The following is a 22,589-nucleotide window of genomic DNA, read 5'->3' as shown; positions in this document are numbered from 1 at the left end:
TACAGCGCTAATTCGAACTAACTTAGTTCGAATTAGTTAATTCGAACTAAGCTAATTCGAACTAACGCATCCAGACTAAAAAACTAGTTCAAATTAGCGTTTTGCTAATTCGAACTAGCATGTCCACACAGAGTGGACCCTGAACCGGGGTTAAGGATGGCCGGAGGCAGTGCCAGCAGGGCATCAGATGAGGACTTAGAGCGTGGAGCTGCTGTCTCAGGCTAGCCGAGGGTTGTGCTTAAAGGGACCTGTCCCCCACCCCGGACAGACAGTTCTCAGGGGTGCCCTGCTTGCAAAGCAGTCCTGGCTTGGAGTGCCCGGAGTACCCACACTGGGCACATCACAGCACTCGGCCATCAGACTGGCTGTATTTGCTGCAGGCTGCCATCTGGGGATAGGGGGCAATTGGGGGGCTGCAGGAGAGCTTCCACCCCCAGAAGCCCGCAGAGCCAGCCCAGTCCTCCCCATCGGGGGCTCGTACCCTATTCCTCCGTCACCTCCTTCCACTTACCCTTTCCTAGCCCCCCCTTCCTGATGGACAATATAAAGGACAATTGTGTTCAAAAATAGAATCTCTCTTTATTGAACAAAACTCAGGGAGATTGGGAAAAGGAGGTGGGAGAGGGAAAGAGAGAGGGTGGGAGAGGGGAGGGCAACTACAGTGATGAGGGGTTTGGAACAGGTCCCATATGAAGAGAGGCTAAACAGACTGGGACTTTTCAGCTTAGAAAAGAGGAGATGGAGGGGGGATATGATAGAGGTCTATAAAAGCATGAGTGGGGTGGAGAGGGTGCATCAAGAAAAGTTCTTTATTAGTTCCCATAATAGAAGGACTAGAGGACACCAAAGGAAAGGAATGGGTAGCAGGCTTCAAACTAGTAACAGAAAGTTCTTTTTCACAAAGCAAAGAGTCAACCTGTGGAACTCCTTGCTGCAGGAGGCTGTGAAGGCTAGAACTAAAACAAAGTTTAAAGAGAAGTGAGATAAAGTCATGGAGGTTGGGTCTATGGAGTGATATTAGCCAGGGGGTAGGAGTGGTGTCCCTGCCCAAGGTTTGTGGAAGGCTGGAGAGGGATGGCACGAGACAAATGGCTTGGTCACTGTCTTCGGTCCATCCCCTCCAGGGTTCCTAGGGTTGGCCACTGTCGGAAGACAGGCTACAGGGCTAGATGGACCTTTGGTCTGACCCAGTACGGCCATTGTAAGCTCAGGGCTCAGGGTCGGGGGTCTCAGTGGAGCATCTTGATTTTCATGCACACCTGCTCCTGGGTGGCCAGGCTGGCAGCTCTCCTGCCCTAGACGGCCGCTTTCCTGTGCCTAGTGCGGAGGTCATGGACGAGGTCCACGATGTCCGCAGTAGCCCAGGCAGGTGCCCGCCTCTTGCGGTCCCAGGCAAGCTTCCGGGAGCCGCCAGCCTGGTCCCAGGAAGAGGGGGAGGGCTGGGGGGCATCGGGTGGCTGGCTCGAGCCGTGCCAGGTGCAGGGTCTGCTGGCTGGGTGCTGGCAGGCTTGCACCTGGTACGGGCATCGTAGCCAGTCCGTGCCCCTTTAAGGGGTCCGGGGCCGGGAAGGGGGCAGACGAGTTTCCCTGGTGTTGGCCAGAGTGGCTAGCCTCCCACTAGTTCGAATTAAGGGGCTACACACCCCTCAATTCGAACTAGTAAGTTCGAACTAAGCTTAGTCCTCGTAGAATGAGGTTTACCTAGTTCGAACTAAGCGCTCCGCTAGATCGAATTAAGTTCGAACTAGCGGAGCGCTTGTGTAGCGCCTATCAAAGTTAATTCGAGCTAATGTCCGTTAGTTCGAATTAACTTTGTAGTGTAGACATACAAAGAGAGTGCAGGATCCAGAGAGTGTACTCTGGGGCAGGATCCCACACTCAGCAGTTTTGTCGACACTGGTAAACCTAATTTTACGAGGCATAACACCTTCTGTCGACAGAGTTCTGTTGACAGAAAGTGTTATTGCCTGTAGGGTTGCGTCTAGACTACAGGGTTTTGTCGACAAAGCAGCTTGCTTTGTCGACAGAACTGAATGTGTCTAGACGCTCTATGTCGACAGAAGTTTTGTCGACAGTATCTGTCGACAAAACTTCCGTCGACAAAACCCTGTAGTCTAGACGTACCCCCTGTCTACCACCCTCCTGCCCTCCCTGCTATGCCCATTCCCCCTCTCCCTGCCTCCTAATCAATGCCTCTGCTCCCTCCCCAAGCAATGCCCATGCCTCCTTCCCAAGTGATGCTCATGCCCCTTTCCCGTGCCGCCCTGCCATCACTGCCCCCACTCCAGCCACCCCTCCTGCCCAGTCACCTGCGGTCCCAGGTCCCACCCAACCTTAAGTTAAGCAAGGTCCCTACACCTGAGGTGGGGCATCCAGCCACCCGCAGCACGGAATTCCCCTCCCCCTCCACGTTATGAGCCCCCCTTCTACTCCTACTCCCCAGGGTTTTGAGGGGTTTTTTTTGAAAGACAAATACAAAGTTTGTTGTGTTGAAATCAAAACAGGTGTCTTTATTGAGAGGTCAGGGAAGGGGTGAAAGGAGGGGTTGTGGTGGGAAAAGGGATAGTGGAGCAAGCCAAAGGCCCATAGTGGGGAGGCCCTTGGGAGAGTTTCTGGGGTCCTTGAGAGAAACTCTCCCTCAGGGCCTCCCAGAAGTGCACCCTGGCCTGATGAGCCTGGTGGATGGCAGCTGTCTATGGCTGTTCAAAGGGTGTCCCCTCGTGGCTGGCCTCTGTCCTTGACCCTGGGAGGAAGGCCTCCCCCTTCCTCTCCACAAAGTTGTGGAGGGCAAAACATGCCGACACGACTTTGGGGATGTTATGCTCCCCCATGTTGAGGTGGGTCAGGAGTCACCTGAACTGCACCTTGAGGCAGCCAAAGGTGCACTTACCTTCATCCTTGCACAGCTGAGGTGGGAGTTAAAGGGGCAGCTCCGGATGCATGGCACTAACAAAAAAGCTGTGGTGTTCAAAAAAGCTGGGCAACCAAAGCAAGAACTGCAAGAGCTTTGCTGTCCCTCGAAGAGGTAGGGAAGCACACAACAGAAGCAGAGAAATGGCTGTCCGGGGGGGTCTCTTTAAGCACATGTCTCAGCTAGGCTTTAGCACCAGCACTGGGAAGCAACTGTTTATCTAAAGCCCTGGCTGAAATGGTTCCAGGTAACCTTATATGCGATATAGCATCCAATCAATGTGGACACTATCTTTCTAAAAAGCAGATCACTTTTTGGATGAGCTTTGGCAGTATGGACTCTCTCTTTCGGAAGAAGTTATTTCCAAAGATCTCTTTCGGAAAAGCTTCTTCTGAAAGAAGTCTAGATATAGCCTCTGTCATTGAAGTTATAGAAAACCACACAGATTAGAGAAATACCTATAAGACTTAGTCCCATCTCAGTGGAGAGGAATGGACTAAGTGACCTTTCAAAGTCTCTTCAAGTCTGAAATGTCTATTATTTCTGTGATATGCATTAATTCTGAATAGCTCAAGTGTCTGAAATATAGAACAGAATTATTTAAAATATCCTAATTATAATAGCCCCCGAAATCAATGATCATATTTCTGAGAAAAAGAGAAATATTTAATAATCAGCTTTCCACCTCTTTTGTAGCCAATTAATTTATTCTGTTTTTAATTCCCAGGATTCAACTTTTAAAAACAAGTCACTATGACAGTGTTACCTGGAATTAGGGTACTGCTGAGTCCTGTGGCTTATCATTCCTCCCTCTCACATGGTGATGCTGTGACAAGATGCAAATTTCTGCAGGCACAGCACTTATACAGACATCCACAGGTAGGAACACATCTGCTGAGTTTCAGGAATGCTTTTCCTAGACACTAAGAAACTCACCATATAAACTCTCCAGCCAGTTCCCCCAGATATTAGTGCATCTGGCCCCTCCACCTCACACCATATTTCAGTAACCCACACATTGCAAAAAATCATTACTCCACATCAAATAACAGCACATATATCTCCCAAGATATTAATGTTAAACAGATCAAGCCTTTTAAGTTGATGTCTTACAAGAAAACATACAATAATTATATCACCAGGGTAAATATGAAGGTGCCAGGTCACTGCTTTGGAGAATAGAACGCCACAGTCACCCAATAATTACATTTTTAAGATTCTTATGGCGTAACTAAGTTTTTGTACAGTTGTAATCAGTTTACAAATGGAAAACCCACTATCAGTTTTAGTATTTACTCTGATATTTCTGAATCCATACACTTAAAACTCACCATGGTGAGTTATATACATAAGTGGGACCTTTCAGATCTACTGCCATCATTACTCAGTGCTGTAAGTGCAAAGATATTCTGAAGCCTTTTGAACACATTGGCAATGTCAAAGGTTTTCTGTCTAACTTTAGGAAAGTCAGATAGAGCTTGATCATGTTAGTAGTGCAAAGGGGAGCACTACCTCATACATGGGATCTGCTGCTGCTTTGAGCACAGCACAGAATAATTGTCATGGAGCAGACACTTATGGATAAGTTACCTCAAAAGTCAGGAGAATTTCTGCATGTACTCATATCCATAGGATTATGCACAGGGCAAAAGGGGCCTGGCAATGGGCAATGTCAGGACCACATATGCCCTCTGCAAGTTCAGTCCGTAAGCAATGGGTGTGGTTCCAAAGATGCCCTCACCTCATCACCAAGCTCCAAGACCTCTGAATACTGGCAGCCCTGCTGGAGGAAGAGTATGTCTGAAGGTTGATCTGCTCTTGATGTCCACACCTCAGCCAGCTGGAAAAGTGAATGGACAGAATACTCCTCTCTGTACTGTTGCAGTGATTTGTGTTAATATGTGGCATGAGTCTTACTTCTCCATGGGGCTTGTTTCATACCATATGGGCACGTTGTGATTGTGACCTACTCCATAGGGTGCTTGGCAGATTCCTACAGGGCTTCATATCCAGTGGAACCCGGAGATCAACACAGTAGTAGGATCAATCCCTTACAGTCTCACCCTGATGACAAGATTCTCGCTGAATTCAATTGGCCTTGTATCAGGCATTTGTCTCCCGGGTTCTCAGTTGTACATCTGGAAAATGTGTTATGACTTCTGGCCTTTCTAGTTATATTGTAAGTTCTTCTAATCAGAAGCCATCTGTGTCACAATATGTACTTACTGCACCAGGGCTGGATTTAGGGTCAGCAACCAAGGCAACTGCCTGGGATGCTGGACTTGGGGAAGTGGTGCTGTTTTTGTTCTTAGCAACAAAAGGAAAAACATGGAATGTGTGAAGTAAAACATCTATCTGTGGATTCAATTTTCATAAACCTTGTAGAATATTCTGGACTTTTGTAGAACCTAATGGAAAACCCAGGGTTGGCCTTACCATGAGGCAAATTAAGGCAGCCGCCTCAGGTGCCAGTCTGTGGGGGAAGAGGGGGGGGACACCACTAGGACCCAGAGTGTAGAAAATTGTGTCTGCTGCTGGTGCATATTTATTCTCTCTTCTCAAGATGCACAGAGATGGTGGAGTGCTGTACTGGAGGAAGGAGGGCACAAGAGACATAACAGGCAGACAGAAAAAGAGGTGGCATGGGGGCGTCATTTGATGTCACCGTCATTTGATGTCTTAAGGTTGCTAAAGAATCATACATTACATGCCTCAGGTGCCAAAATGTTGTGGTCCAACCCTGGGAAAACCTATTCGTGGAAGGTTTTCTAAGAACTAAATTTTCCTTGAATCTCCTACACTGTTGTCAGTCAAATTTATCATCTTATATGACAGGAATATATCATGCATCAAAGTCATAAGTTGGGCTAAAAATGAAAAAGTTTTAAAAAAAAGGAGGGAACCTTCGTGGTCTGGTCCTGTACTGTCCATAGCACAATGAGAACCTGATCTTGTTTGGCAATTGTCCAAATAATAATAGTCCAGAAAAATCACATATTATTCCTTCACCACTATGACGGACCGGGCCAGTCTGGGAACAGCTGAGGGCCTCCTCTCAGGATGAATTGCTCAAATTCGGGGCTCCGTACAGCCCCCAGACTGGTGTCCTTTCCAAATAGGCCACAAACCAGTCCCACAGAGTGCTTCAGCTGCCTGCCTGAAGCCTCACAAGCAAAACCCCTCCGACACCCCAGCAATATCCATGCCCCGGATGGCCCTGGGCCTCATACACCGGTGGGGGGTCTTAGAACCCAATCCCACCTACCCTAAACAAGTTCTGTCTGGTTCCAAGAAACCACCCACAGATCCTTGGTCAATTTACCCTCTGGATCTTACCCACAAATCACACTGAACCAATCCTTTAGTATCTAACATCTAAAGGTTTATTACTACAGTAAAGAAAAGCATGAGAGTAAGGTTGCTAAAGAATCATACATTACATGCATCGAATCTCCCAGTTCTCGATGCAGACTCTAGCAGAGATGTTACAGCTGCTGGCTTAAAAGTCCTTGTTGCACATCCTAGGATCAGGATGGGTCCACAGTTCTTTCCGGCTCTTCGATCTCTGCACTGCTGCCTCTGGGATGAAGTGCTGAGCTGAGTACCAAGATGGAGTCCGCCACATGGCCTCTTTATACATCCTTCCTGGTCTCTTCTTGGCTGCAGCAGGTCACCTGGCCAGAGGCCTCTTCCTGTGTTCCTTGCTGGCAGCCCTTAGGTGTCAGCCCTCATTCTTTAGGTGTGTCCTTGGCCCATTGAGTGCCATTGTCCCACAGGGCCTCGCTAATTAGCATGTCCATAGGCTGGGCTCTGCCCAATGCTCAACCACTTGCAAAGAAATATTCAGTATCCACACAGATTACAGATTCCTAACTACACACACAGACATTATACAATCACATGACTAGCGTACATAGGATTAGCAAACAGTAAGCTTCTATTCAACACCTCACATGGCCCCCTTTTATACCATTTTTGGGGCCAACTCCCCCACCTATAGGTGCAGCAATGATCTGGCTGCTTCCCTCAAATTCAGTAACGTGACAACCAGTTATGAAGAAAAACTAATGAACATCACCTTTTATTTGATATACTGGAAACACTGAACACGGATACAAATATGTCCTGAAAAGCACAAGTTCAACATGCAAAATGGAACTTTACAAGCAAAAATAGCTTAGCTTCCTGATTGGTGCACTCATTGCAGGCCTAATTATTCTCTCTATGAAAATTTAGTCCTTTGGCTTTCTAGTTATGATGATACTGTGCCATAAATGCTACTCATTACCTTGAATATATCTGTAAGCCTACTACGTTAGCCACTGCTAAATCAACCAAAACAGCAGATCAGAATTTTCAAATTTCCACAAAGCATGAAGAAAGGGAGAGACAAAACTTCATTTATTTTTTCCTTTTTGTGTGTGGTATGTTGCATCTTATATTTTGCTATAAAATAGGGATGAGGTTCTTATTGTTGGAGAACATGCAATACACAGCTTTGTTCTGAAATATCTTAGATATACTTCAGCATATAAACAACCTCAAAATTCATATATCCTGCCGCTATATACATCATCCCTTAATATAAAGCACCTGGGGATCATTTCAACTTGTACACTTAACATTTCTAAGTATTATTGTCTGCAAATGTTGCATTCAGGTACCATAATTACATGCTCGCTTCAGTTGTGTTGTCTCATTTTCCCTTGTTCATTTTCCCTTTTAGGTTTCCTGATCCCCTTTTGAAAAACAATACTTTCATGTAAGGAAATTGGTACTGGAGTATTTACTAGTTGAAAGAAAGAAAGGTAATTTAATCTTTCTCTTTTCAGTTAGAAAAACTGCTCAGGTTTGGGACATGTTTTGGAGGCAAAATAAAAGGCACAACCTGCAAAAGATTCCTAATAAATATAAACGGTAGGTTAGACATTGATTGCTAATACTTTATATGCTTGTAATCCAATAATGGAAAGTCTTATGTACAAGAAGATAGCACAGCTTTAGCATCAAAATGGAAATAAAGTGAAATTCTAGTATCTTTCAAAGATTTTTAAAGACAGACAGGACCATTATGATCACCCAATACGTATGACACCCAAAGAACCACATCAAATAATTTCTGCATGAAGCAACTAACTTCTGTTTGAGCTACTGCATGTCTGTTATAAAAATACTTAGTCCTGATTTAAAGTAGGTAGTGATAGAGAATCCACCATGTCCCTAAGTACATTATTCCAATGTGTAATTAGCCTTGCTGTTAAAAAGTTTTCTACTTTGAACATTCCTAACTTCAACTTATATCAACATCCAATAATTGTGTTCTATTCTGCTAAAAACTGCAGTGTAGACATCTGATCTTAGGCTTGAGTCCTGGCTCTGGGACCCAGTTGGGATGACAGGAAGACATTGCAATTTTTAGATCAAGATCCTGAGCCCCATGAGTCTGAGTAAGTGGTCCCAGGTTGTGAGAATTGCTGCTGTGGTTTTTTGTTTTTTGGGGTTTTTTTTGGTAGTGTAAACATACTCTGAGAGTTTTGCCATTTACCTCTGTGAGAACAAGAGGAGGCCCCAGCTCCTTAAATTGCAAAAACAACAATTAAAACTTGAAAAATGCAGTTAGTGTATTAATGAAAATGCCAAGTTCATGTTGACTAGCATACATATTCTCAGAAAAGTGACCATTTCATTTAACGTCAGAAAATGTAATTAATTACTGTGACTTGCAAATATTCCAAAATGGAATGCAAAGTGCACCGAACTATTAAAACAAGCATAAAAGTCAGCATGTTTGGCTTAATGAGTTTAAAGGACATTCAGTGAGGACTCAAGCAGTTATTCATAATACTAAACCTAGGCAACATTGACTTAATGGCTAGGAATAAAGTGCAAAGAAATTTAAAAAAATGCTGAATAAAGATGATGATGCTTGTTGATTCAGTGGTAAAGAAGGTTTATCCATTTTATGGTTCTTATACTATTGAGAGAACTTTTAAAATTGTATATCTAAATGTATACCATTTTCTTGCCGAGTCCTTAGGGTAAATGCAGTTCCCAAATCTTAACGGAAAGTAAACAAAACGAGCATTTGTTCCCCTGCTGATGTATGCAGCAAAAGTTAGATATCTGAAATTTTTAGTAGCTATGAAAAGTGATTGCAAGTGAGAAACCTGCTGTTCGCTCCTAAAACACTGCAATAATGTGTAAATTAAACTGTATAAGGAAAGGATCACTCTAAAGAGCATCTTGGATTTTGTTTTAACAGAGATACATTGCTAAGATCAGGTGATAATTGTATAATTGTTGACCCAAATAAGTTACAATTATTTGAAGAGTTTAATCTACTAAAGAACTGCTTGGCCAGAGTTTACCACAGAATACAGATGTACGGTTCACAGTTAAAATGTTTAGCGGCATCTGTCTGTGCCATTATGTAGGAGCTGTCACTACATGGATCCACTGCCCATTCTACCCCTCAGAAAGAAGGCACACAGATGGCTGCATTAGTAGGAACTCAAGTCTTCAATTAGAGATCTGGAATAGTTTTACTAACATTAATTGGATTGGGTAGCCTTTGGAACTCCTAGAGTGCACACCAGTTACTCACCCTGAAAAATGAATAAAGGATGAATTATAAAATTTCACAGAGGTAGCTGTGTTTGTAACTTTAAAAACAACGAGTAGTACTGTGGCACCTTAGGGTATGTCTACACTACCCTCCTAATTCGAACTAGGAGGGTAATGTAGGCATACCGCACTTGCAAATGAAGCCCGGGATTTGAATTTCCCGGGCTTTATTTGCATGAAGCCAGCCGGCGTCATTTTTAAATGCCGGCAGTTCGAACCCCGTGCCGCGCGGCTACATGTGGCACGGAGTAGCTAGTTCAGATTAGGCTTCCTAATCCGAACTAGCTGTACTCCTCGTGGAATGAGGAGTACGGCTAGTTCGGATTAGGAAGCCTAATCCAAACTAGCTACTCCGTGTTGCGTGTAGCCGCGCGGCACGGGGTTCGAACTGCCGGCATTTAAAAATGGCGCCGGCTGGCTTCATGCAAATGAAGCCCGGGAAATTCAAATCCCGGGCGTCATTTGCAAGTGCGGTATGCCTACATTACCCTCCTAGTTCGAATTAGGAGGGTAGTGTAGACATACCCTTAGAGATTAACAAAAATGTATAATATTATGAGCTCTCATAGGTAAAACCCACTTCTTCAGATGAATTGGAGTGAAAATAACTTAAACCAATAGTACCGTCAATTGTAGGCCACATGTTAATGAGGCTTATTAAGGGGGTTGGACGTGTCCCATACATAGATTTTGAGGTAGAAGTGTAGATAGATGACTTACATGAAAAGTTTTGGAGGCTTTTTTCTCTCCAGATCTACTGTACTAATTTGTGAACAAAACAAGGAAACACATTTTTTTTTTAAATATTTAAGTTCTGAAACTGTGGGAGAAGCCATATTCTGATTTTAAAAAGGAACAAAGGGTAGTGTTTCAAAGATCACATGTTGTTATATAGATCTGGATTCACACACTGCTCATAGTGAGAAGGAACACCACAACTGTTCAGTGACCTTCATTCTGAGGTAGTAGTGAATATTGATGTAATTGGAGGAACATTGGTTCTTCAGCAAAGGTACAGGGTTAGAAGGATTAGAAACCACAAATCCTGGCTTCAAATTCTGTCATGGAGCCACTAAAACATTCTTCCTCCTACCAAGGACATCACTGGTTTAGAATGGACATTGGTCAGAGGATAGCCCAGTTATATCTTTAAGAGTTATATCTTTAACGTAACTGAAGCACTTGGGACATACATTTTGTCACTTGCTCAATGATAATGGAGGCCTAACCTTCTGAGGAAGGCCAACACAGTTTTGGTACTATTTTTAGGGTTATAGGTACCGTCTAAAGGACTTTCCTTCTTTGAAAATTAGTCTCATATTAGTCTCAAATTAGTCTCTTTCTAATTAAATATATTGTTGAAAAATCTGTGAGCCGCACAGCTTAATAGTAGATTATTATATGTGGTAAGTAGGAGAAAATAAAATGCTAAAAAAAATAGATTATCCACAAGGATGATGGGCAAAAAGGAAAATATCTAAATATATGTATTAGAAATATTCTTTCTTAGTTTTAAAATTATTTGAAGATGCTTCTCAAGGGGCACACCTATGATATCAATCTTCACTGTCCAAAATGTCTTCCTAGAATGGGATGGAACTTAAGGGCTAGAAGACTTGGGTAGTTTTCTACAAAAATTTGCTACTTCCTGAAGTATACTGTGCCAACAGAATTGAAAGAACAGAGGGTTTTTTCCCCGACATTGGTAAACCTCTTTCTATGAGGAAGAAGCCTTTTTTCAAAAGAGCTCCTTTCTGAAAGAGCTCCTTAGTGTCAGTGTGGATGCTGTCTTTCAAAAGGCAGATCGCTTTTTCGATGCGCTTTTGCTGTGTAGACACTCTCTTTCAGAAAAGTTTCTTCTGAAAGAAGCCTGCAGTTTAGACACAGCTGAAGGCTTCAGGTCATCAGTTTGGTTAGGATGGGCCCTGGTAGGGCCTCAGCTGAGAATACCCACATGGGAACATTCAGTGAACCTTGCAGAAGCAGACTGGCCAACTTGTCTTGAACTACCATTTACTTTCATGGTCAGCCAGCTGGTCCTTCTGCATGCAGTGCTCCCTTTGAGCAGAGGTTGTCAAGGCCACATTCAGTAACCAAAATGTAGGAGGATCAGAAAAAGATGCCTGTCTCCTCCCCAACAAATTCCCTTCCCTCTTGGAAGGATCTTGGGAGATGGTTTCCTTGGATAAGATTCTAAGAAGCTTTAATGAAAGCTTGTCTCATAAGCCCACAGTCTGTTGGGGTCCCCAATATTACTTAAAAGAGGAAATGCCTCAATCACAAGTCCCAGAAAGTATTCTTTCATAGAGTCTCTATTATTCATTGTGCTACCCAGCTTCCCAGTCTTTGTCTCCCTCCCCATATTGTTTCAACTCTCTTATATGCACTCAGCTACTGAAAGAAAGTGACTTCCCTATGCCTGGTGTCTCTGAGCAACTCAGTTAGCAAGTATCTCATAGGGCAGCTCACTCCACGCAGCTCACTCCTTTGCTCCCCCACAAGTGTACACAAAAGATGTTTTTTACTGTCTTGTCACAAACCAGTTCTACTAGTCAAATACATAGGGAGGCATTGGAATTACAATTCATCTACACATTCAATTCTCACTCTGATCATCCTCTCCTCAATCTGGACAATGGCTGGCTAAGACATTGCCAACCTAACATTCAATGAAGGTGCCAACAGCTCTCTGTGTGGATTCTTGTGTTAATTCCCTTTGGGTATGTCTACACTACAGAGTTATTTTGAAATATCTTTTCGAAATAGTTAATTCGAAATAACTTATTTTGGAATAACGTGTCTACACACAAAATGCATTTCAAAATAGCGTTTTACTATTTTGAAATAGCGCGTCCACACTGAGTGGATGCTGAATAGCATTTAAGGCCAGCTGGAACCAGATCTGGCAGGGCATCAGGTCAAGAGTTACTTTGTGTGGCTGCTGCCTGAGGCTATCTGAGGCCTGTGCTTAAAGGGACCCCCCCAGACAGCAGGTTCTCAGCTTTCCCTGCTTGCTTGCCTACCTCGATGAGGGACAGCAAAGCATTTTGTCTCTGTATGTTGTGGTTGCCCTCACTCAGAGCACCACAGCACTCTGCAACATGGAGCCAGAGCTGCTACTCGGTACTCTGGTGCTTCTCATGGATGCGTTGCTGTGAGCCTGGCTGCACTTTCTGCAGACTGCCATCTAGAAGGTCCATTGGGGGGGCTGTCAGTATCCAGGGGTATGTCTACACTAGCTCGTTAATTCAAGCTAGGGAGGCAAATGAGGCAACTGGAGTTGCAAATGAATCCCTGGATTTAAATATCCCGGGCTTTATTTGCATGTTCCCGTCCAGTCGCCATTTTGAAATTTCACTAGCCCAAACTCACTGCTGCGCTGCTACATGTGGCAGTGAAACGTTAATTCAAAATAAGTCCTTAGTTTGAATTATCTGTTACTCCTCGTGAAAGTAACTGTTACTCCTCCCCCTAAACCTGAATAAGGTCCATGATTTCTGCCCTGGACCAGGAAGGCGCCTGCCTTCTCCAGGCCCTGGCAGGCTCCTGGGAGCTGGCAGACTGCTCCTGGGGAGTGGCAGAGGGCTGGCTGCCAGTGGCTTGCTGTCTCATGTTTTGGGGCCACTGGGTCATGGTCAGTGACTGCTGGCTCTGGGCTGGCAGGCTTGGAGCTGGCTCAGGCACTGTGGCCAGAGTCAATCCCTTTAAGGGCTCTGGGTGGGGGAGGAGGGAGAGGAGTGTTCTTGGAGTGGTTGGAGTGGTCACCAGGGCACCCTGGGAAGGCTGGAGGCCCTCTATTTCGATATAAGCGTCTACACAGCACTTATTTTGATTTAGCTATTTCGAATTTGGCGTTATTCTTTGTGGAATGAGGTTCACCAAATTCGAAATAAGCCCTCCGCTATTTTGAATTAATTTTGACATAGCGGTTTGGCTGTGTAGATGCTAGTAAAGTTATTTCAAAATAACTTTGCTGTGTAGACATACCCTTTGATCCCAATCTGCTTCCTTTTCACTATCCAATTTTCAGGTGCTTATGGCACCAGCTCTACTTGTTTTTCCCTTTGATACTTGTATTCCCTCTGCTCCTTGTTTTCCGCCCCCTTCTCTTTTTCCTCCTCCCCTCCCCCACTTCTTCCCTATTTCTTTTGGGTCTGCACATCCTAAACTCTTAACTCTGGTCATCTGAAGAAGTGGTCTGTGCCCACAAAAGCTCATGATACAATCTACATGTTTTGGTAGTCTATAAACAAATCTTTTGTTGTTTTCATTGGATATGCATCCTATGTTCATAGCTTTCAAAGACTTAACTGGATAAAACATAATGCAGTTAATTAATTAGGTTAAAAGATAAAATCATTTTAATAACTTCTACTTTTTAGAGGTGTGTTAATTAAATTCATTTATTCAAAGTTCTTGACCTTAGTAATCATCTGGATGTTCATAGTTTTCGGCTTTGTTCATATTTCTATTTTATCCATATAGAAGTCTAACATGGAACCTGTAAGAAATACCATGCAAATGACTGCTCTATTTTTATTGTTTTGGGGGCATTTTTCCTTTCACCTTGCTCCTCCTCATTCATCAACAACAAAATTAATCATTGTAGTGTGATATCTCACTATTTTTATACATCCTGATTGTGTGAAAATATAATTTTTTCATGAATACATTTTCACATTTTATTGAACAACTAGTAATTCTGTTGACAACAAGTACAATTTTTCCCTCCCATAAACCTGAAAAAAAAAGTTCCTTGTTAAGGGCTTTTCTTCACTGATAATCAGTCTCATTCTTTTGTAATGGAATATATTGTTGAAAATATCTGTGAGGTAAACAGCCTAATAGTAGATTAGATGTGGCAGGTAGGAGAAAATAAAATGTTATAAATATATTATCCACAGGGGTGATGGGCAAAAAAAGGAAAATATCTTAAATATATTTCTTAGAGATATTCTTTCTTACTTGTAAATGTATTTGAGAAATGTTGAGAAATGTTGTAAATTATGATGGAAAGGGGACATTCATCTGAAAGACATATACAATTGAAGCTGGATAGGGCCCTTCATGCATACATTTTAACTAACACAGCTTGTGAAGTTTGACACTCGGACTACTACCATGATAAATTAAGCAGATTGTCTAAGAAGTGTGCTTACTGCTTGGCTGTTCTTTTGCTACCCTTGGCAGTTGATATGATGAGGAAATAATTGTTTGATTTATTTACTTATCTACACATATTATGAGTGGTGGTGTGTCTTTAGTCATGGCATTTTTCTAAATTCATTCCTGTAAAGCAATAGGATATAGCTTCACTAATCCATGACAGTGGATAACTGTGACCATTAGATAGCATTTGTTATGTTGCACAGCGTAAAGTGATACAGCAGATGAGTAAAACTAGAGGATACATCATTTAAATAGGAGGTTTTTGAAACACTTGAATATTTTAGGAAGCAGGGTTTACTCCTCTAAAAGTGGCAAAATGAAATCCAGTCTTTTGTGGACATGGGACTGCACCCAAGACCACTAAATGTCAGAATAGGTTTTCCTAATAACTTTGCATCAGAGCATGATCGATGATGATGCCACAACTATTTACTTGTTTCACCATATTTAGAATCACCTTAATATATCAAGGGAGCAGAGAAGAACTCAGATATCGAAGTCAGAATTCTGTTCTCCATTTATAGAATCATACATTAAAGGTAAATCTTAACTGTAGAAGCAAATACATTAAAACTCCCTGTAACTGTGACTGTGAAGGTAAGAGCAGACTGCAATAGTGATTGTAATCCAAATATATATTCCTAGACATAATGCTTTGTTTATAGCGGAGAATCACTAAGCCAGTATTACTCTCATAGGTATGACAGAGGAAAATATGTGAGGACAAATGGTCTTAAATATGATTGTAGATTGTAAGGTGTTGAAGAACTTGAACATGTAAAATAATGTCAAATGATGATAAACACAGGTGTATAAGAACTAAATGTGCAAATCTGGAAAATAATATATTATTTCAATGTACATGTTGTACTTATCAAAAAAGGATTTTGTAATAGCAGACATAGCTAAGTTACTTACTGCTAATTATTATTTTCATATAATATGTATGGCTTCATTATTATAATAAAACTACATTTGGTAACATTTTCCAAATTTCACAGGTACTGAAGCATGCAAATTTCACAGGTACTGAAGTTCCACTGATTTCCAATGAGATCTAGGTTTGTGTTTGACTCACAAAGGAAACTATTGCCTCTTTGGGCAACTAAATGTTAATGAAATTGTAACCATAGACATTCACAAAGCCACTGCTCTGCTACTATCTAATTCTGTAGGCTCTCAAGTCCCTAGGCACCTAAGTTTCCACTCAAAAGTCTCCTAAGCATGTAGTTTTCTGCTGGTAGGAAGTCATGAAGCCACGTAAATCCTGCTGCTGTGATGCTGCTTGGTATTGAAACTGATGCCATGATCAAAGAAGGAATTCCCCTTCTTACCTCGCTAGCAGGATCCAACCCAGTTGATATAGTCTTACTTCACAAAAAAGACTGGTAGGGGTTGTGATTTTTTGGAGCTGGTTGCTGTGCCGCTGTCTTTTACTTAAGTTATTAGCCCAGGAGTGGGCAATACTTTTTGCCTGGGGGCTACTTCAAAAATTTTTGAAGTAACCCCAGCCACCCCAGAAGGGGAGGGGCCGAAACAGGAAGGGGTGGGGCTACCCCACCCCCAGACCATGATTGGACTGGGGGCAGGGGAGCGCACAAAGCCTCCTCCGCTCTCCATCCCCCACCCCCAGTGAGGAACACGCAGTGCTTCAAAGCTTCGTGCTCTTCCCCACCCCCAAACCAATTAAGGCCTGGGGGGCGGGAGAGCAAGCGAAGACTTCTCCACTCTGCCCCTGCCCTGTGAGCAGTGCACAGCCTGTGGAGGGCCTTTTGCCCACCCCATATTAGCCCATACGTTCAATCTTTCACTAGGGATGTAGGAGACCCATGTTCAGGTTCCCCTGATTTAGAGCAGAGTCCCCCCCCCCCCCCGCCCCAGCTCAGCCTTTCTACATGGGCCGGTTGGGACAGTTTTACTCCATGGTGAGTTCAGGAACCCCAGCACACAGAGCAGCAGCTCTGGAGAGCTGGGAATCAGCCAAGGTACAAGATCTGCCAGCTCACGGTGGGCCCAGGAAAATGTGCCAAAGCCCAGGCCACACAGAGCCAATCCGTACAGCAGGAATGTAGGCTGGGCAAGCTGGTGTCATGGCTCAGAGGCAGGCAGACACTGGTCAAGGGGGCGCATAGGATTGGAGCCACCCTTCCCCCCCCCCCCACACACACACACATTTCACAGAGTGATCACATGGTCAGGACTCCTGAGGACATGAGGGTGCCGGACAAGGTAAGTCCAACCTGTGCCTTCCCAATATTAAAATAAATTAACATAATATTTGTTATTAACAAATCAAAAGGTTCTTATTTGCATCACTTGTACAACAAACTTCAAACAAATCTTCCTTAGACCCTCCTTCTGAACATTCACTTAGTGTGTGTGGGAGGGAGAGAGAGAGAGCAGACATATATTACTGTGATAAGTAGGAAGCAACACACGAAGTTAATTATTTCTAAACCAAAGGGTAAAATTAAGACACCTTAGTGACAATTAATAACAATTAGTATAAAAGGCAAACAACCCTTCATTTGTAATACTAATTAAACTTCATGAACTGAATATAAAGTAAATGTTCCTAATTTAAAATATTTTATCAAGTTGTTAGAATGTGTATAAAAATAGAGGGGCAAATTCTGCTGACACCAATATAATTCACCTGTTAGTTGAAATGTATAACAATTCAGAGTAAATTAGCAAAGAATCTGACTTTGATATAATCAAAATAGTCAAAATACCACACACTCAATATATCACGGGGTGAGGGAATGCATACAGTAGAACACCAGTGACACACACAGATCCGTCAAACACATGTCTCCTCCCTCATTTGGAACCAAAAGTACAAAATCAGGCAGCACCAATAGCACATGCACGTATGCATGCACTCCACATACATGGACAACAGTACTGTGTTAAACATAAACCACTAAAAAAGGCAAGGAATCATATTTCAGCTTCATAGTAAAATTTAAAAGCTGCATTATTGTCAATGTTCAGTTGTATACTCGGAAAGAACAATCATAACATTTTGTTCCGAGTTATGAATAGTCTCTATTTCTGAGGTATCAATGCTAAGGTTCTATTGTACTGACACCAAACTGACACCAAACATCTGAACTTCTATTAAGAGGTAACAATCAGACGATCATTTGTCCAATACAGGCTTGATTTACAAACAGTTCTTATTGGCTTCATCAGAAGCCAGGAGCACTGAGCAGCCTTGAAAATTGTCTCTAACTCCAGTAGGTACAGGCAGTCCCTAGGTTACGTACAAGATAGGGACTGTAGGTTTGTTCTTAAATTGAATTTGTACGTAAGTCTGAACTGGCATCCAGATTCAGCCGCTGCTGAAACTGACCAGTGGTTGACTGCAGGAAGCCGGAGGCAGAGTTTCTCTGCCCCGGGCTTCCTGGAATCAGCCGCTGATCAGTTTCAACAGCGGCTGAATCTGGACACCTAGGACAGAGCAGCTGGGGCGCTGCCGGGTAGGTCCCCACAGCGCCGCACCTCAGTGTTGCGGGGACCAACCCGGCAGCACCCCAGCTGCTCTACCCCAGGTGTCCCCAAGTCAGCTGCTGCTGAAACTGATTAGCAGCTGATTCCAGGAAACCCGGGGCAGAGAAACTCTGCCTCAGGCTTCCTGTAGTCAGCCGCTGGTCAGTTTCAGCAGCGGCTGACTTGGGGACACCTGGGGCAGAGCAGCTGGGGTGCTGCTGAGTTGGTCCAGTAGCGCTGCTCCTCGGTGCTACTGGACCAACCCAGCAGCACCCCAGCTGTTCTGCCCTAGGCGTCCTGATTCAGCCGCTGCTGAAACTGACCATCAGCGGCTGAATCAGGATGCCTGGGGTAGAACAGCTGGGGTGCTGCCGGGTTGGTCCAGTAGCGATGAGGAGTGGCGCTGCGGGACTAACCCAGCAGCGCCCCAGCTGCTCTACCACAGGCGTTGGCGAGAAAAGCCTGGTTTGCTGGGGGGTGGGGTGGCGCACTAGTTGCACCCCCCCAGCAGACCAGGGAGACGCGGGCGGTGGGACCGCTGAGACGCGCCGCGGTCCTGCCACCCGTATCCTCCGTGGCTTTGCTCCGCGTCTCCCTGGTCTGCTGGGGGGCCCCCCGCACAGACCAGGGAGACGCGGAGCGACTTCTCGCCCCGGAGGATGTGAGCGACGGGACCGCGGTGTGTCTGGGCGGTCCTGCCGCCCGTGTCCTCCGCGGCTTTGCTCCGCGTCTCCCTGGTCTGCTGGGGGGAGGGCAGCAGACCAGGCTTTTCTCGCAACCAGGGAGACGTGGAGCAAAGCTGCGGATGACGCAGGCAGCGGGGCCACGGCGCATCTGGGCGGTCCTGCCGCCCGTGTCCTCCGGGGCGGCAAAAGCCCCGTTCGTAAGTACGGATCCGACATAAGTCGAATCCGCGTAACCCGGGGACTGCCTGTAGTTTGAATTAGGCTCTCTAATTCGAACTACCGTTACTCCTCGTGGAACGAGGTGTACTGGTAGTTCGAATTAGAGAGACTAATTCGAACTACCTATTCCGTGCCACGTGAAACCATGGGCATGGAGTCCGCACTAAAGGGATTTAAAAATGGCGGCGCCCGGCAAGATGCAAATGAAGCCCGGGATATTTAAATCCCGGGCTTTATTTGCAACTTCGAATGCCTACATTAGCCACCCTAGTTCGAATTAGGGAGGCAGTGTAGACATACCCAGAGATACCCTTTAAGACTGGCAAAATCTTAAGAGCATTATAGCTACTTGTGCTTCCTTCCCAACAAACATATTTCTCCTAACTGACTTTAAAGAGATACCCCTAGGAAGTGCTAACAACTTTAAAAAGATGCCAAGAGCACACTGTTTAATCATAGGGGTAGCAATCATCAAAAAATGACAATAGGAATGAAATACAATTAATGGAGGTGCACAAATGTATGCTATAAAAGAAGTCTTTAATGGCCACAGCTGGCACTGTATGGCTGACAGAGATGGAATCTTTGAATTCAATAAGATATTTTTTAGAGTTTGTGTTTTTTTATAGCACAAATGCATAAATAAGGTGAAAAGCAAAAGCTACCTCCACGTCTGTGCCTCACTTTCATTATCCTCTCATTTGTTTGCAATTAATTTCCACAATGTGTTTACATAATGTCTTTCAGAGTGGAGCCCTGATCTCTTGTGAGGTCTGTCACAGCCATCTCCAAAGCCCTTATTCAGAGTCATTTTAATGGAAGTGGAAGAAGACTAAATGAGTTATGTCCATTTATTAGCCAAGTGCGCTTAATTTTAAAAGTCAGTTAATATGCTATGTGTATTAAACTTCCTCTAATAAATATTGGCCATTGTAAAAGCATGGTCTCAATCTAGTGCAAAGTGTACTTTATGGTGATTGTCCCCTTTTTTATCATTCCATGTACAAACCAGAGTCTAACAAGTATGTTTTACTGTAGTTGTCAGTAACTCCAAAAATCACTGTGATGGAACCCCATAATTTTATGCTGCTGTGCATCAGGTGACAAGTCCTTGATGATTTAGCCTGCAGTTTGCAGTGCCATGCTTTGTTCATTCTTCTTCTATATATAAGCTCTCTCAAACTTGCAAGCAATGAATGCTAATAACTTGCTAAATAATTTTATCAACTAATTTTTAATAACATATTCCTAAGGAAAAGTTGTGTGTGTGCCTAACTACAACTTTTAGGCTTCACCTGTGGATTTATTCTAGCTTTTCATAGTACTAATATCTCAGGGTGCATCTAGATAGGGACGCTATTTTGGGATACTTATGGTATCCCAAAAGAGCATTTTCCGCATCTTGACAGCACACCTGTTATTTCAAAATAGCTTTTGAAATAATGGACACACTATTCCGACATCCCTGTAAACGTTTCAGAATAGCATTCTATTTCAAAATTTGGCGCTGTCTACTCGACTATTTTGATATTAACTCGAAATAAGCTATGCAACTTGCACAGCTCAAATTGCGTAGCTTATTTTGAGCTAAGGGTACAGTGTAAATGCACCCTTACTGAAGTAACAAGTTCAATTATTTTTTTCAGGAACATTTCTCAGAAATCCTGAGCAGACCCAGAAGCACCTCAATACCAGACTTCATTAGTACATCGGATTTTGGTCCAATAGAGACCAGAAGTACAGGCTGTAGCCAAGAAAATGTAGAAAGGGGAGCAAAGGAATAGGAATAAATGGAAATGGGACTAAATACTGGAAATCAAACTTACATTTGTTTCAGTGGTGCAGGAGAAGTTAATTCCTAGGGAAGGGTGAAGTGAAGCTTTAAAAATAAGCTGTTTCAGCAAAAATGAATACATGCAGTTATAGTATTTTTGAAACTTGTTTTGGTGTCTCCTATCATCGTCCCCAGGTAAAAGCCTTCATTACCTGTTTAGTGGAAGCTTTTCTTTGCCTGAGTAAAGGCTGCAGGATTGACCCCAGAGAAATAACTGAATTGGTTACCAATCCTCCTCCTGTATTTAAGGAACACCTGCACAGTTCAGACTAATTGGCTTGTTACCTATTCTCTAATGAGCAAGATGAGGTTCCAGATTGATGAGTGCTGTGTAAGAGCCTAGGTTAGCACAACAAAATGTGTGGCTATTGTGATATAATTGAATTTTAAAATTGCAGATACACGGCTTAGTACAGAGACACTGTTACACCATTACAAAAGCACACATTCTTACATGTTCTGACACACACTTAGACACACACACATATACACACATTATATTCAGAGTAGTTGTCTGGGAAAAATAAAAGTGACTTCAAAGAGAAGAGATGGTAGGGAGACTCCACATGCTACCAAAGTAATGAAGATGTTTCTTTGAAGTACAGGGAACTAGTATATGATGGCAGCTTGTTTCTACTCCATTGATTACGGACTCTGTCTCCACTCTGGTCTGAATCTTTTGAAGGGAGGAGAAAATAGCTTCAAAGTAATCTATGAAGTGGAAGAAAATAAATGTTTCTTTAGACAATTTGTCTTGAATTTCTGAAGGGAAAGCTTCACTTACAAAGAAGTCAGACGCTTTAAAATTTGTGTGCGCTAGTTGCTGCTTAGCACACAGGGATGTTGAACGAAACAAATACAAGGCTATTAAAATGCAGCACCTGGATCCAACTTCTGAGAAGTGTAGAGGGCTGGAAGTAGTTATCATAGTCTCATATCTGTCTGCTGTACGATCCCTATAAAGTTCTAGTTATGTGTCAAAACGGAAGAATTGTAATGGAAGAAATATACTATTTTAAATATGCTATCCTCTGTCTTTAGCAGGTTAAAAACATCGAAGTGGTCTTTTTAAATGCAATCATGAACAGCCCTCCTGCCATATGCCAAATCAAATATAATTAGATTGAACATATAAAACTTTTTCTCAATCTGGCCTTGTTGACTGCAACAGTGTTGCAGAGATGGTGGTATCACTGTTTTGCTATGTTCATACACCCCCATATAATCTGAAGCTGAAAAAATCATACTGTATCTTCCTTTCCAAACTCTGTTTGCAGTTAGCACTCTGTGGTCCTGCTGACATTTTCATGTAATTCTGCTTCAAAATATAAGGGACCAGATTCTGGACTCACCTACAGCTGTGCAAGACAGTAGAGCTGTGTGGATGATACTGGGACATGGTGCTTTCTCACAGGGGGCCTGGCATTAGAATCATAGAGTCCTAGGGCTGGAAGAGACCTCAGGAGGTCATTGAGTCCAACCCCCTGCCCAAAGCAGGAACAACCCAAACTAAATCATCCCAGCCAGGCCTTTGTCAAGACAGGACTTCCTTAAAAACCTCTAGGAATGGAGATTCTATCACCTCCCTAGGTAACCCATTCCAGTGCTTCACCACCCTGTTAGTGAAATAGGTTTTTTTCCTAATATCCAA

The sequence above is a fragment of the Pelodiscus sinensis genome, chromosome 1, assembly GCF_052426305.1.
Source record: "Pelodiscus sinensis isolate ZL-2025 chromosome 1, ASM5242630v1, whole genome shotgun sequence".
NCBI lineage: Eukaryota > Metazoa > Chordata > Testudines > Trionychidae > Pelodiscus > Pelodiscus sinensis.
The sequence above is the reverse complement of the archived record's forward strand: the minus strand, read 5'-3'. Positions refer to the sequence as shown.